Source organism: Triturus cristatus, chromosome 4_2, assembly GCF_964204655.1.
Source record: "Triturus cristatus chromosome 4_2, aTriCri1.1, whole genome shotgun sequence".
In the NCBI taxonomy this organism is placed as follows: domain Eukaryota; kingdom Metazoa; phylum Chordata; class Amphibia; order Caudata; family Salamandridae; genus Triturus; species Triturus cristatus.
This window is the reverse complement of record NC_140586.1, coordinates 949,822,323-949,834,916: the sequence shown is the minus strand read 5'-3', so window position 1 is coordinate 949,834,916 and position 12,594 is coordinate 949,822,323.

Sequence of the window (12,594 nt, the reverse complement as noted above, 5' to 3'; positions counted from 1 at the left end):
CAAATCACGTTCCTGGGCTGCTTCTTGGAAGTCAGCTCTGTCAAGGGGGCAACGATCGTTCCATAGCCCTTGACAAACCTCCTGTAGTACCCAGTGAGCCCCAGGAAGGCCCTCACTGCGGTCTGCGTCTTGGGGGGTTCCCAAGCCAGGATGGTCTCGATTTTGGGTTGCAAGGGTGCCACCTTGCCACTCCCCACTTGGTGTCCCAAGTACACCACGGAACCCTGCCCGATCTGGCACTTGCTTGCCTTGATCGTGAGGCCTGCTCGGCGCAGAGCCATCAACACTTCCCAGAGGTGGCGCAGGTGTTCGGGCCAGGTGGCACTGAACACTGCGATGTCATCCAGGTAGGCGGCACTGAACGCATCCAGCCCAACCAGTACCTGGTTGACCAACCTCTGAAAGGTGGCAGGGGCATTCTTCATCCCAAATGGCATGACTCGGAACTGGAAGTGCCCATCTGGTGTAGAGAATGCGGACCTCTCTTTGGCCCCATCAGTCAAGGCGATCTGCCAGTACCCAGACGTTAAATCAAACGTGCTGAGGAACCGGGCAGCCCCCAGCCGATCAATGAGCTCATCAGCTCTGGGGATGGGGTGCGCGTCAGTCTTCGTTACTGAATTGAGTCCTCTGTAGTCCACACAGAACCGGAGTTCAGGTGTGGCTCCCGGCGCAGCAGCTTTGGGGACCAAGACCACGGGGCTGGACCAAGGACTGCTGGAGGACTCAACCACCCCTAGCGCAAGCATTTTGGAGACCTCCTCCTTAATGCAAGCTCTGACCCTGTCAGTTACCCTGTAAGCCTTGTGCTTTACAGGTAAGCTGTCTCCTGTGTCCACATCATGGACGCACCAATCTGTGACACCAGGAACCAGGGAGAATCGGTCGGAAAACTGTCCCAGCAAGTGGCGGCAATCTTCCTGTTGTTCGGGCGTCAGGGTGGGTGAGAGGTTAACTCCATCCACTGACCCATCTTTCTCAGAGGCTACTAAGAGGTCAGGAAGAGGCTCGGTCTCCTCTTCCATTCCATCATCAGTGGCCAGCAGCATGCCCACTTCGGTCCTCTCTAAGTGGGGCTTAAGGCGGTTAACATGTAGGACCCTCAAAGGGTTCCTGGGAGTCTGCATGTCCACCAAGTAGGTGATAGGACTTTTGCGCTCCACAACCTCAAATGGACCTGTCCACTTATCCTGAAGTGCACAAGGCTCCACTGGGGCCAAGACCCACACCTTTTGTCCAGGTTGAAGCTCTACCAGAGTGGCATTCCGGTCGTACCACCGCTTCATCTCCTCCTGGCTGGCTTCCAGATTTGCCTCAGCAAGTTGCCTGAAACGCCGAGTCTGGTTTCGGAAGGCCAGCATGTAACTATATACATTCTGGGGAGGTTTCCTGGGAGATTGCTCCCAGCCTTCCTTTACCAAACTCAGAGGTCCTCTTACCGGGTGACCATACAGAAGCTCAAAGGGGCTGAACCCTAGAGACTTCTGCGGCACCTCTCGGTAAGCGAAGAGCAGGCATGGCAAGAGGACGTCCCACTTACGCCTCATTGGACCGTCCAGGCCCATGATCATGCCTTTGAGGGTTCAGTTGAATCTCTCAACCAACCCATTTCCTTGGGGATGGTAAGGAGTGGTGAACTTGTAAGTTACCCCACACTCCTTCCACAGGGATTTCATATATGTGGATATGAAATTGGTCCCCCTGTCGCTCACCACCTCTAGAGGGAATCCCACTCGGGAGAAAATTCCCATCAGTGCCCGTCCCACCACGGGGGCCGTCACTGTCCTCAGAGGGATGGCTTCAGGGTACCGGGTGGCATGGTCCACCAAGACCAGGATGAACCTGTTGCCCAGGGCTGTCTTGGGGTCCAGAGGCCCCACAATATCAATACCCACTCGTTGGAATGGCGTACCGACCACAGGGAAAGGTTGCAGAGGAGCCTTGTGCTTCCCTCCGCTCTTACCACTTGCCTGGCAAGTCTGACAGGTTCTGCAGTAGGAATCGGAATTCTTATGCATTTGGGGCCAGTAAAAGTGGGTGACAAGCCTGTCATAGGTCTTGTCCATCCCCAAATGTCCTGCTAAAGGCACATCGTGAGCCAGCCCCAGTAGGAAGGTTCTGAACTTCTGGGGTACCACCAGCACACGGGCTGACCCAGGTTCAGCAGCCTTAGGCTCGGAATACAGGAGGTCACTCTCCCAGTACACGTAGTGTGTTTTGGCCTGAACACCGTTGGCCTGGTCTGCAGCCTGCTGCCGCATACCTACGAGAGAAGAGCATTCTTTCTGCTCCCTGCAGAATTCCTCCCTGGAGGGACCTCCTTCTTGCTGCCAATGGGTCAGCTCAGGCAGATCTCCCAGTTCGGCAATCTGTTCCCCGGTAGGCTCCAGAGCATCCCCCTCAGGGTCTACTTCCTCCTGGGCCGTGGGAACTTCGGGGGCCGGTTTCCCGCGCCTCCTGCGCCTTCTCCCTAAGGCCGGTTCCTGGACCTCTCCCTCAGGCTCCAGGACCCTCTCAACACCCCTACTGGCTGCCATGGACCGGGTGGTCACGCACGCCCAGTCGGGTAGACCCACCATCCTCAGATGCGTGGTCTTCTCCACCTTTTCCCAAGGGGAACTCTCCAGGTCGTTCCCTAGCAGACAGTCTACAGGCATGTCAGTTCTCACAGCGACTTGTAGAGTACCAGAGACCTCCCCCCACTCAAAGGGAACTTGAGCCATTGGACAACGACTCTCTACGTTGTCAGCATTGACAACCCTACAGTAGGCATTGGGTACAATTTGCTCTTGAGACACCAGGTGTTGCCTCACCGAGGTCACGCTGGCTCCTGTATCTCTAAGAGCCTCAACCTTCTTTCCATTGATGGTCACTACCTGCCCATATTTCTTAGTGTTAGAGGGCAGGTAGGTTACAGGGACCATCTCACTGTCTCCTAGCGAGACTAGGGTCATCTGCCCGGGACCCCCACCCTCCTGGACTGCTATCTCCTCCCCAAAGTTAACACTAGCTACTTGCCGGGGTGGAGCACCAGTGGGTGCGGTCTTACCAAACAGGCGACACTTAGGATCAGAGGCAATGTGACCCGGGTCACCACACCTATAACAATTGAAGGGCCCCTTTGGAACAGGTCTACCTGTCGGGGCCCCGTTCTGCTGCGGGGGTGGGGGAGGCTGAGAACCCTTCTGCTGGTTCCCTTGGGAATTACTTTGGGGGCCTTTTTGGAACCCCTTCTGTTTACCCTTGTCCCCCCCACTCTTCTGCTGGGGACCCTGCCCACCTTTGGCGGAGTCTCCCACTTGACCCTTGTGGACCCTGGTGCTGAGCCAGCGGTCCGCCTCCTCAGCAAGCTTCCTCGGGTTGGACAGCTTGCTATCTATCAGGTGCTGGCGTAGCTCAGGAAAACATTGACTGGACAAGTGCTCCCATGCAATTAAATCAAGCAGCCCTTGATAATCATTCACTTTGCTACCCTTCACCCAACCATCCAGCGCTCTGCAGAAAAAGGTCACATATTCCACATACGTACTCTCAGGGATCTTCTTGGTCTCCCTAAACCTCTGTCTATATAGCTCAGGAGTTAACCCATACCTGGTCATTAAAGCTTCCTTCATATGGGGGTATGAGGTCTGGACTTCTAAGGGCAAATCTAACAGTGTGTCCCGCCCTTCCGCAAGGAACCTTCCCCACAACCCCGCTCCCCAGTCTTTCTCAGGGACCCGGTGTGAGGACATGGCCACCTCGTAGGCTCTAAACCACTGCCCTATGTCATCCTTTCTAAAATACTCCTTTACTACATCTTTGGGGATGTACACCTTGGACTCTACCTGCGCTGGTGGAGTGCTGCCACCAGAAGGAGCGGTGTCCAAACTTTTCGCCTTCAGCTCCAACTCCTTCAATCTTATATCATGATCCATTTGGCGTTGTTGTGCCTCCAGGGCCAACTTCTGCTTTTCCATTTCCATTTGTCCGGCCAACTTTGCCATCTCCATTGCATGCGCCCTGTCGGCTGCCCTGTCTGCCAGCTCCTCTGGCGACCGGACTCTGCTGGGTTCCTCAAGGTTGTCGGGTGGAACGATGTCCCCCGCATTCCGTGGGTCTCGTGACTCCTTCCAGGCTCTCAACGCCTTGGTGTACTGGGTCTTCCTCTTGAATCCAGCATGGGGGACTCTGAATTTTACACTGTAGCCTTTCAATTGCTCCATCGTGTAGCCTTCCAGTCTCTCCCAATCCACCTCATCTATTCCAGAAATCACGGAGAGCGCTCTTCCAGCAGAGAGCGAGCCAGGCATGGTTGCAGTAATGGCAGATGTCTCAACAAAGTTCAACAATTCAAAACCTGTGGCTGCGTTATTTGGTCTGCTCTCACTATCTGGTGATTAATAATTCACTGTATGCAAATTACAAGTGCAAATCCGAAATCCCACCCGCTGCCAACAATGTTAGAGTCGGGGATCTCTGGTTGGCGCAAGGTTGCCCTTGTGTCAAGCAGGAACCCTCTCCTCCACGTCAGGGCGCAGGATAACCCCTCGCGAATGACCCTTGCTCACCCTCTAGGTGCGTGGCGTGAGCAGCCAAGGCGATTCCTCAGGCGTTGTTGGTTAAGCACTTACAACCATACACACAGTAAATACATCAATCCCCCCAGAAACGGACACCAGACTTGGATATATATAAAAATATGATTCTTTATGAAAAAATAAGGTATATATCTCTCAGCAGACTTAACACAGGACCAATAACGTTTTCGCTATGCCACCAGGTTGTAAAGCGGGCAAATGTTCGTTGTTCGCAGTTTCAAATGGATACTTGGTAGTTCTCTTGCAAATGTTACTTGTGGTTCCAGTACTCACAGAGATCGACTCCCTCGAACGGGGAAATAAGGCGTTGCGGGCCCCGAGCCCGATACTGGAACTTCTTTCGTGATGTGGAGAGTCGGCACAGGTCGGTGCGACTCTCAGCTTGGGAAGTGTTCTCGGGTCCTCAATCAGCAGGGGTGGGCACGTAGGCAGGCGCGGCCAGCGACCCTTTAGCACGGCGGTGCAGGAGGGTCTCCACAGCAGGGGCGGCGCGGCCAGAGATGTCCGGGGATAGCGAAGCGGGGTCGCAGGGCACGGTCAGTGCAGCTGGATGACCCGGCGTAGATCACAGTCGTCGGACGGCTTCCGGCGGGAGGGGTGATAGCGCGGTCAGCGCGCTCCAGTAGCAGGCGGTGTCAGGGATGCAGGCGGCCTGGCCCGGGAACAGAGAGCGGCTCGGGACGGAGCGGGGCTCTCACGGGTTTGAGGCAGGCGAGCTTCTGAGTGTCACGGCCCTAGGAGGGGCGATGAGGGGCGCAGTCTCTTTCCAGCGGGATGCACACACGGCTTGAATTGGAGGACGAGCAAAAGCACAGAGAACCCACTGTTCCTGGGGTTCAGTTCAGGGGGCAAGCTCAGATCAAGCCCTTGGAGAATGTTCAAGCACAAAGTAGCAAAGTCTTTTCAGTAAGTCTCTTCCTCTCCTTTCTCAGCAAGGCAAGCAGCAGGCCAGCTCCTCCAGCGTCTTCTTCTCCTTCTAGTCGGGCAGAGGTTCTTTGTGGTAAACAGGATTCTGATTTCTTAGGAGCCAGGCTCCTACTTTTATACCATGATTCTTTTGTTCTTTAGCGCCAGGGGGCCTAGGCCTGGCTCAGTCCAGTTCTGGAGCACTTTGTTATGGTGACTCTGCTCTTTCCTTTCAGCAGCAGGGCAGAGACATCAGCCGCCCCACAGGGGGTGGCGCCGGCTTTGTGGTGGCAGAGCACAGGTCTATTCAAGAGTCAAGGTGTACTCCTCCCACCCATCCAGGTGTCACCTCTCTACCCACCACCTGGCAGCCAACCTGTCTCTGGGGATTCCCCAACCCTGCTCCTTACTGTTGCCAGGCAGAACACATACACACAGCAGAGGCGGACTGAGATGGTCAGGTCAGTAAATACTAACTTTCTAAAAGTAGTATTTACAAACCCAGGATATTAAAATAAACTTGACTACAAGAAGTATTTTATTATTCTGAGTTCAGGCATACTAAACTTGACACTTCTACCATGCTCTCTGAGTCCACTGGGGTCACAGCGTTGGCGTGATCCCGGCAGCCCATTCTGGCCTATGGAGAGCAGGTAGCCTTCAATAGTGAAGAACGGAAATGGCTGTAATTCACTACTAAGACATGCCACACACATCAGGGCATGTCCTACCTTATTCCTACAATGCACCCTGCCCTTGGGCCTACCAGAGGGGTGGCTAATATGTAGGTAAGGGAAGGTTTAGGGACTGGCAAGTGGGGGCACTTGCGCAGTCAGTGCGACGGTCCCGGACCGCGCACAGGGTCTGCGCTGGCAGACCCTAGACACACTTTACAAGGCCGCTTCCGTGGGTGGCGCAACCAGCGCTGCAAGCCCACCAGCAACATTGGCATTCACAAGCCCTGGCACCCCTGGTGCACTTTACTGGGGACTGACAGTGAATCCAATAAACCAATCATGAACATCAATTACAGGTACACTTTACTTAGGGAGCACTTGCACTGCGGCACGGATTAGCCGTGGCGCAGTGCCCTGAGCGGACAACACCAGCAAAACAGTCGAGGCACACCATCAAGGGGAAGGGAAACTCACGCCAAGGTGCCAGGTCTAACAGGGATATTTTAACGACCTGCCACGGTTCTCTTCCCCAAATAATACATATCAAATACACATTAAACCGGGGGTCTCACAGAATGTCACCAAATGACAAAGAGCGAAGTGAAAAGTAGGAGTACTATGAAAGAAACAGAAGGGGACCCTTAATCAGAGATTGGATTCCCATCAATTACCTTGGTGATCAGTATCATCATCTGGTTATGTAAAATGTAAATGTAAATGTATGTGTCTTGTAAAGCGCACTGCTGCCCTGAGGCGTCCTGGCGCTGTAGACCGCTGGGGAACCCGTCCTGGCTATCCCTGTGAGATGGTCCCTCCAGGGTATCTCCAAGGTGAAACCAGGCATCCCCGGCGAATGTGGGGGGCCGTTGTGGAGATGAGGCAAGCTAATGCCCAAAGTTGCCGAGTGTGTTCCTGGTTAGAGTAGGTACCGAGGCGAGAATTATCGAGTCCGTTTTTGACACTGGTCCACGACCCTGCCGCGTCGGGAATTGAACCCTGGTCCCTGGCCGATTCTCTGCTTATGGATCTGCCGCCTCTAACCAGTGAGCCACACCTCTCCACCAACCGATATACCTCTTGATCATAGAGGCTATCTCCTTGGGAACAATCTCTCAACTTGTGCCACCTCTGACTGGAGACGCCATTCGTGATCCTGAAGGCATCGATGGCTGAGATCATCCAACCTGGCGTTCAGAGAACCTGCCAGGTGTTGAACTACCAGGGATATGCCCTGCTGTTCCAGCCATGTCCCGAGACGCAGGGCCTCTCGACAAAGGGTCCACGACCCCACTCCGCCCTGCTTGTTGCAGTACCACATGGCGGTGGTGTTGCCCGTGAACACCTGCACTAGCTTCCCCTTGACAGAGAGAAGAAATGCTCTCAATGCCAACCGATTTGATCGGAGCTCCAACAAGTTTAAGTGGAGCCCCGTCTCCGCCGGAGACCAGTGACCCCTGATCTCCACCTCTCCCATGTGGCAGCCCCAACCCAGAAGTGACGCATCCGTCACGACGGTGAAATCTGGTTGGGGAAGGGAGAGAGGTCTGCCTCTGACCCAATCGCGGTTCGTTAACCACCACTGCAGATCCTTTGCAGTTCCTCCCGACATCTGAACCAAGTCGGTGAGATTCCCTCGATTCTGTGCCCATTGGAACTTCAAGTCCCACTGCAGAGCCTGCATACGCCAACTTGCATGTCTTACCAACAGGATACAGGAGGCCATGAGACCCAACAGCCACAGAGTCAACCTCACCGAAATCCAGGATAGAGGCTGAAACATCGGAATCTTAACCTGAATATCCTGGACTCCCTGCTCTGGAGGATAAACCTGAAATTACACTGTGTCCAGAACAGCTCCGATGAAAGTCAGGTGTGACTCCGGCATGTTCCAAGAGAACCCCAGCGAAGGCAAAAGGTTCACTGAAGTCTGAAGGTGGGAGATGACTGGCCGGGCTGAAGCTGCCTTTAACAGCCAGTCGTCGAGGTGGGGGAAGACCTCTAACCTGCGCAGATGAGCTGCAACCACCGCCATCACCTTGGTAAACACCCGAGGGGCACTGGTAAGGCCGAAGGACAGCACAGTAAACTGAAAGTGTTTGCGGCCTACCTTGGACCACAGTTAACGCCTGTGGCCCGGCAGGATGGGAATGTGAAAATATGCACCCTGCAGGTCCAACGCTACCATCCAGTCTCCTTGGTCTCGGGCAGACAAGACCTTAGCTAAAGTGAGAATTTTGAATTTCTCCTTTTTGGGGAAGAGATTGACGGTCCGAAGATCCAAAATGGGTCGTAGCTTTTTGTTTTTCTTCAGAATCAGAAAGTAGCAGGAATAACAGCCACTGCCTACTTCTGAAACTGGGACCCTCTCTATAGCTCCTTTGGCCAAAAGAGCTGTAACTTCCTCTTGGACCAACTTTACATGATCCTCCGCCAGTCGTTCCTGACTTGGCGGAATAGTAGGAGCAAAAGTAAGGAAAGGAAGAGAATAGCCCTCATGGGCGATCTGCGAAACCCACTTGTCTGTTGTTAATGATCTCCAGTGGGGGAGATGATGATGAATTCTCCCACCCACTGGAGTAGTGTGGTCCTGCAGAATCAGCCCAGGAGCGCTTGGAGGCTGCCAGGGGCAGTGTGGTATTGTATTCTATTGTATTGTAATTGCATTTATATAGCGCTTACTACCCTTGACGAGGCGTCGAAGCGCTTTTTCAGCGAGTAGCAGGCTACTCTGGGACCCACAGAGGATTAGTGTTGAATTAGTTTAGGGAAACATGCAAGTAATTTTAAGTGGTGAATAGGTTAGTCAGTTATTTGGATTCGGAATGATAGCAGAAGGATAGAAGAGGAAAAAAGGTTTGTATTTATATAGCGCTTGTTACCCATGATGGGGTGTTGAAGTGCTAGTTGCACGCTACTCCGGAAACCCATAAAGGTTTCGTGGTGAATTAGTACGGTGAAATATGAAAGTAATTTGAGTGGTCGATTTTAGGCAGTTATTTGGAGTGAGAAGGATAGCGGAGAGATAGAAGGGGAAGAAAGGTTTGCATTCGTATATCACCTGTTACCCCTGATGGGTGTTGAAGCACCTTTTTTTGTATAAAAGTACCACAACACTTCCCTTCCAGGAAGACTGTATAACCCCAGTCAGGTAACAGTATTCAAACACAGTACGCAAAAAGAGAGTCCACGCAGAAGCTTCATGTTTGATAAGAGATATTGGAAGTTCACCCGTGCCCATCGCCAGTTAGGACCTTGCGCGCCTTTAATAAAACCCTCTTTCTCCTCACAAAAAGACGGACCATATATATCCAAAGAATATTCCTCAACGGTAAACCCCAACTGAGTCCAACAGTTAGAAATGGAATCACAAAATTCGGCTATTAAAGACCCGTTTTTACGTGCATTCAGAAAAAGAAAAAGCAGCTTCTCTCAACTTAATCCATTTCTGATTTTATCCTCCTCCTTGCATTCAGACACCTTCTGTCTAGTTCTTACATGCTTCAACCGGTTGATTTCCCGTTGCCTCCATAATGACAGCAACTTAAATTGTTTTCTTACTAACTAGGGTGTTTATATCACGGTTCACTTTTTTTACCGCCCAAGAGATATTCACAGGGGACTTAACACTAGCATTTCTATTCTTGCTCCCAAAAGGTTCGAAAGAGAGACAACTGCTTTTCAAACCAGGGGATAGGATTATCTGATGGAGTAAAAAAGGTGCCTGAACTCACTGTTTTAATATGGGAGGCCAAGTTCAGTATATTATTACTTGACCAGAAAGTGCAGCCATTTGTTTTATTATAAACTACTGTGTCTGTCCTGGAGTTTAAGGAGTTAAGCGCCTCAAACTGTAAGTCGATAGCCATGGAGAGAATGCTATGGAATAGGTACAGGGTGTACAGAGTCCACAGTCCCTAGAGGTTTGGCAGAGGCTAAAGTTAGATATAACCTTACTCTCTAAAGTGGTAGCTTGGTCGAGCAGTAAGGCAGTATCAGAGGACAGTGTAAAGCATTTGTTGCACACACTCAGTCAGCAAATGGTCTCACACACTCAATAACTGAACTCTAGGCCAATGGTTTATATATATAAAAAATATATGCTTGTTTTATTTTAGAACCAACAATATGTATTAAAATATACTTTCTCAGGATGAGATGCTTTATATAAATACTTTTGCAATATGCAATTGGCTTTTTTAGAAAGTTACAAGTGGTTGCAATAGGCAACACAATTTTAAACACAATAATGCATTGAGTTCAATGGAAGTTTCAAGTTATTGGCAATAGATGACTTTTTTAAATTCAAGTTGCAGGTATAGTATGTTCTTGTTACTTTTGTAATCCAGTACTGGGTGCCTAGACTCAGTACTGGGACCTTTATCCAAAACAGGTAAGTAATTACGTTTTCACAATTTATACGATTTTTAAAGAATAATTAAAGTTTGCAGAAATCGACACTTAGAAGAAATTCCACAGAAAAACAGTCAATGGTTTCCTATGGAAGAAAATTGGGTTACTGGTAAGTACGATTGAGAATATTTTTCAGGGTCAGTGCAGGGCACCAAGATCCAGCACTGTGAGCTCACCTAATACCAGGTGAGTATTTTCGTTTTCGTTGCTCGGCTGATTTTTGGTGAATATTTTAAGTTTTGAAAACTCCACACTTGGAAGAAATTTCAGAAGAAACCAGTCAATGTTACCCTATGGAGAAAATTGAGTTATCGGCTGTAAGGTAAGTATTTGACTGGAAAAGTTAAGGTCCTGGGCACAGACTCAGGGGTCTCCCAGGGTCAGGTAGGTACAGTAGTTACACTCTCAGCGGCACTGGGGCAGCCGGGTGCAGGCAGAGAGTTAGGCCCAATGTTATCCTATGGGAGGCAGGGGGGCCTTGGTTGGTGGCTGCTGACTAGCAGGCCACGCGGCTGTGGGAGCTGGGCTCCTGGTCACTTGCTCAGGGCAAATGGGGAAGAAGATAGGTGCAAAGGTTACACTGCCAGCGCCACTCGGGCGGCTGGGTGCAGGGTGATTTTGAGCCGTCGGGCGCTCAATTGATTTCAATGGGAAAGCCCCGGTTTAGAAAAACACTGCAAGCTCGGGGACGAAGATTCTTCAGGTACCACCACCACTTCGAGAGGTAAGTTGGGTAGTTGGAGGATAGGTAGGTACCCCGGAGTTGGGCACAGGGGGCCGCAGGGCGCCGGGTGCAGGGGTGTATTTTGGTGTCGGGAAATCTTACCCTCTGTTGATCGCGGTTGGGGGGGCACCTGGTTCTGAGGCTGCAGGCGTCATCAGGAGCGTCGAGGGAAGTCCTTGGGTGCCCGACTCGGGGTCACAGTCGCCGTGGGGTTGTCCTCATGGTCTTTATTCACTCCGGCACAGGCCAGGCTTGGCGGGTGCAGAGTGTGAAGGGTTCGCGGTTCCGGGCTGATGCCAGGGATTAGATGCTGAGTTTGAGCAGAGCCTCTGCTCATGGGAGTCCCAGGTGCTTAGAGCCAGAAGTTAGCCAGGTCCTCCGGGGTTTGTGAGGTTGCTGGCCACAAGAGATGCCGGGTTGGAGCAGGAGCAGGTTCGAGGGTAAACAGGCCAGTAGGGCTGGGGCCAAAGCAGTTGGTGTCTTCCTCTTCTTAGCAGCTGCAGGGCAGGTCTTCTTTCTTCTTGCTCTTCTTTGTATTTCGGAATCTGGAATCTGGGGAAGGAAGGTTCAGGGTGCCCCTAAATACTAGATTTAGGGGCGTTACAGGTAGGTAAAGGGCAGGGACCAATGGGTCCCTGTCCTGGGGTGGGTACACCCCCTATTCTGCCACTCTCCTGTGGGAGGGGGGCAGTAGCCTAGTCCTGATTGGGTAGGGCCTCCCATCTTCAAGATGGTGAGCACCCGGAGATGTGCTTCACCTCGCCTCCCCCACCTGACGGGTGGGGTTGGCAGGCTGGCACATCCCCTGTCCTTATTTGGGGTTTCTGGCCAAGCTTCCCGCCAGAGTGAGGGGTTGCAAGTGGCCTGGGGAAGCTCACAGAGGCGGCGTGCCTTTGAAGCTTCCCCCTGCCCATCCTGGTGGAGGAGATCTAGCACCTCACCCAGGATGTGCATTGTTGCCGGCCCAGGAGAGCAAGGGCTCTCCTACCCAGGGGTCCAGCAACATGTCTGCTGTGTGGCAGCCTAGGCAACCTCTCAGACCAGACGTGGATTGTAGGTTAGGTTTCAGGGGGCCTCTCTATGATGCCCTCTGTGGTGCTTGGTGCATTACATCCCATACTGGCATCAGTGTGGGTTTAATGTACCTGAGCATGTTGGTACCAAACTTCTCAGTCTTCAGTGTTGCCATTATGGTGCTGTGGAGTTCGTGTTTGACAAGCTCCCAGCACCATGTACTCTTAAATGGCAGCACTGCACTTACAGGGCCCAGGAATGAACCTGGGTACTGTAGGGGCAC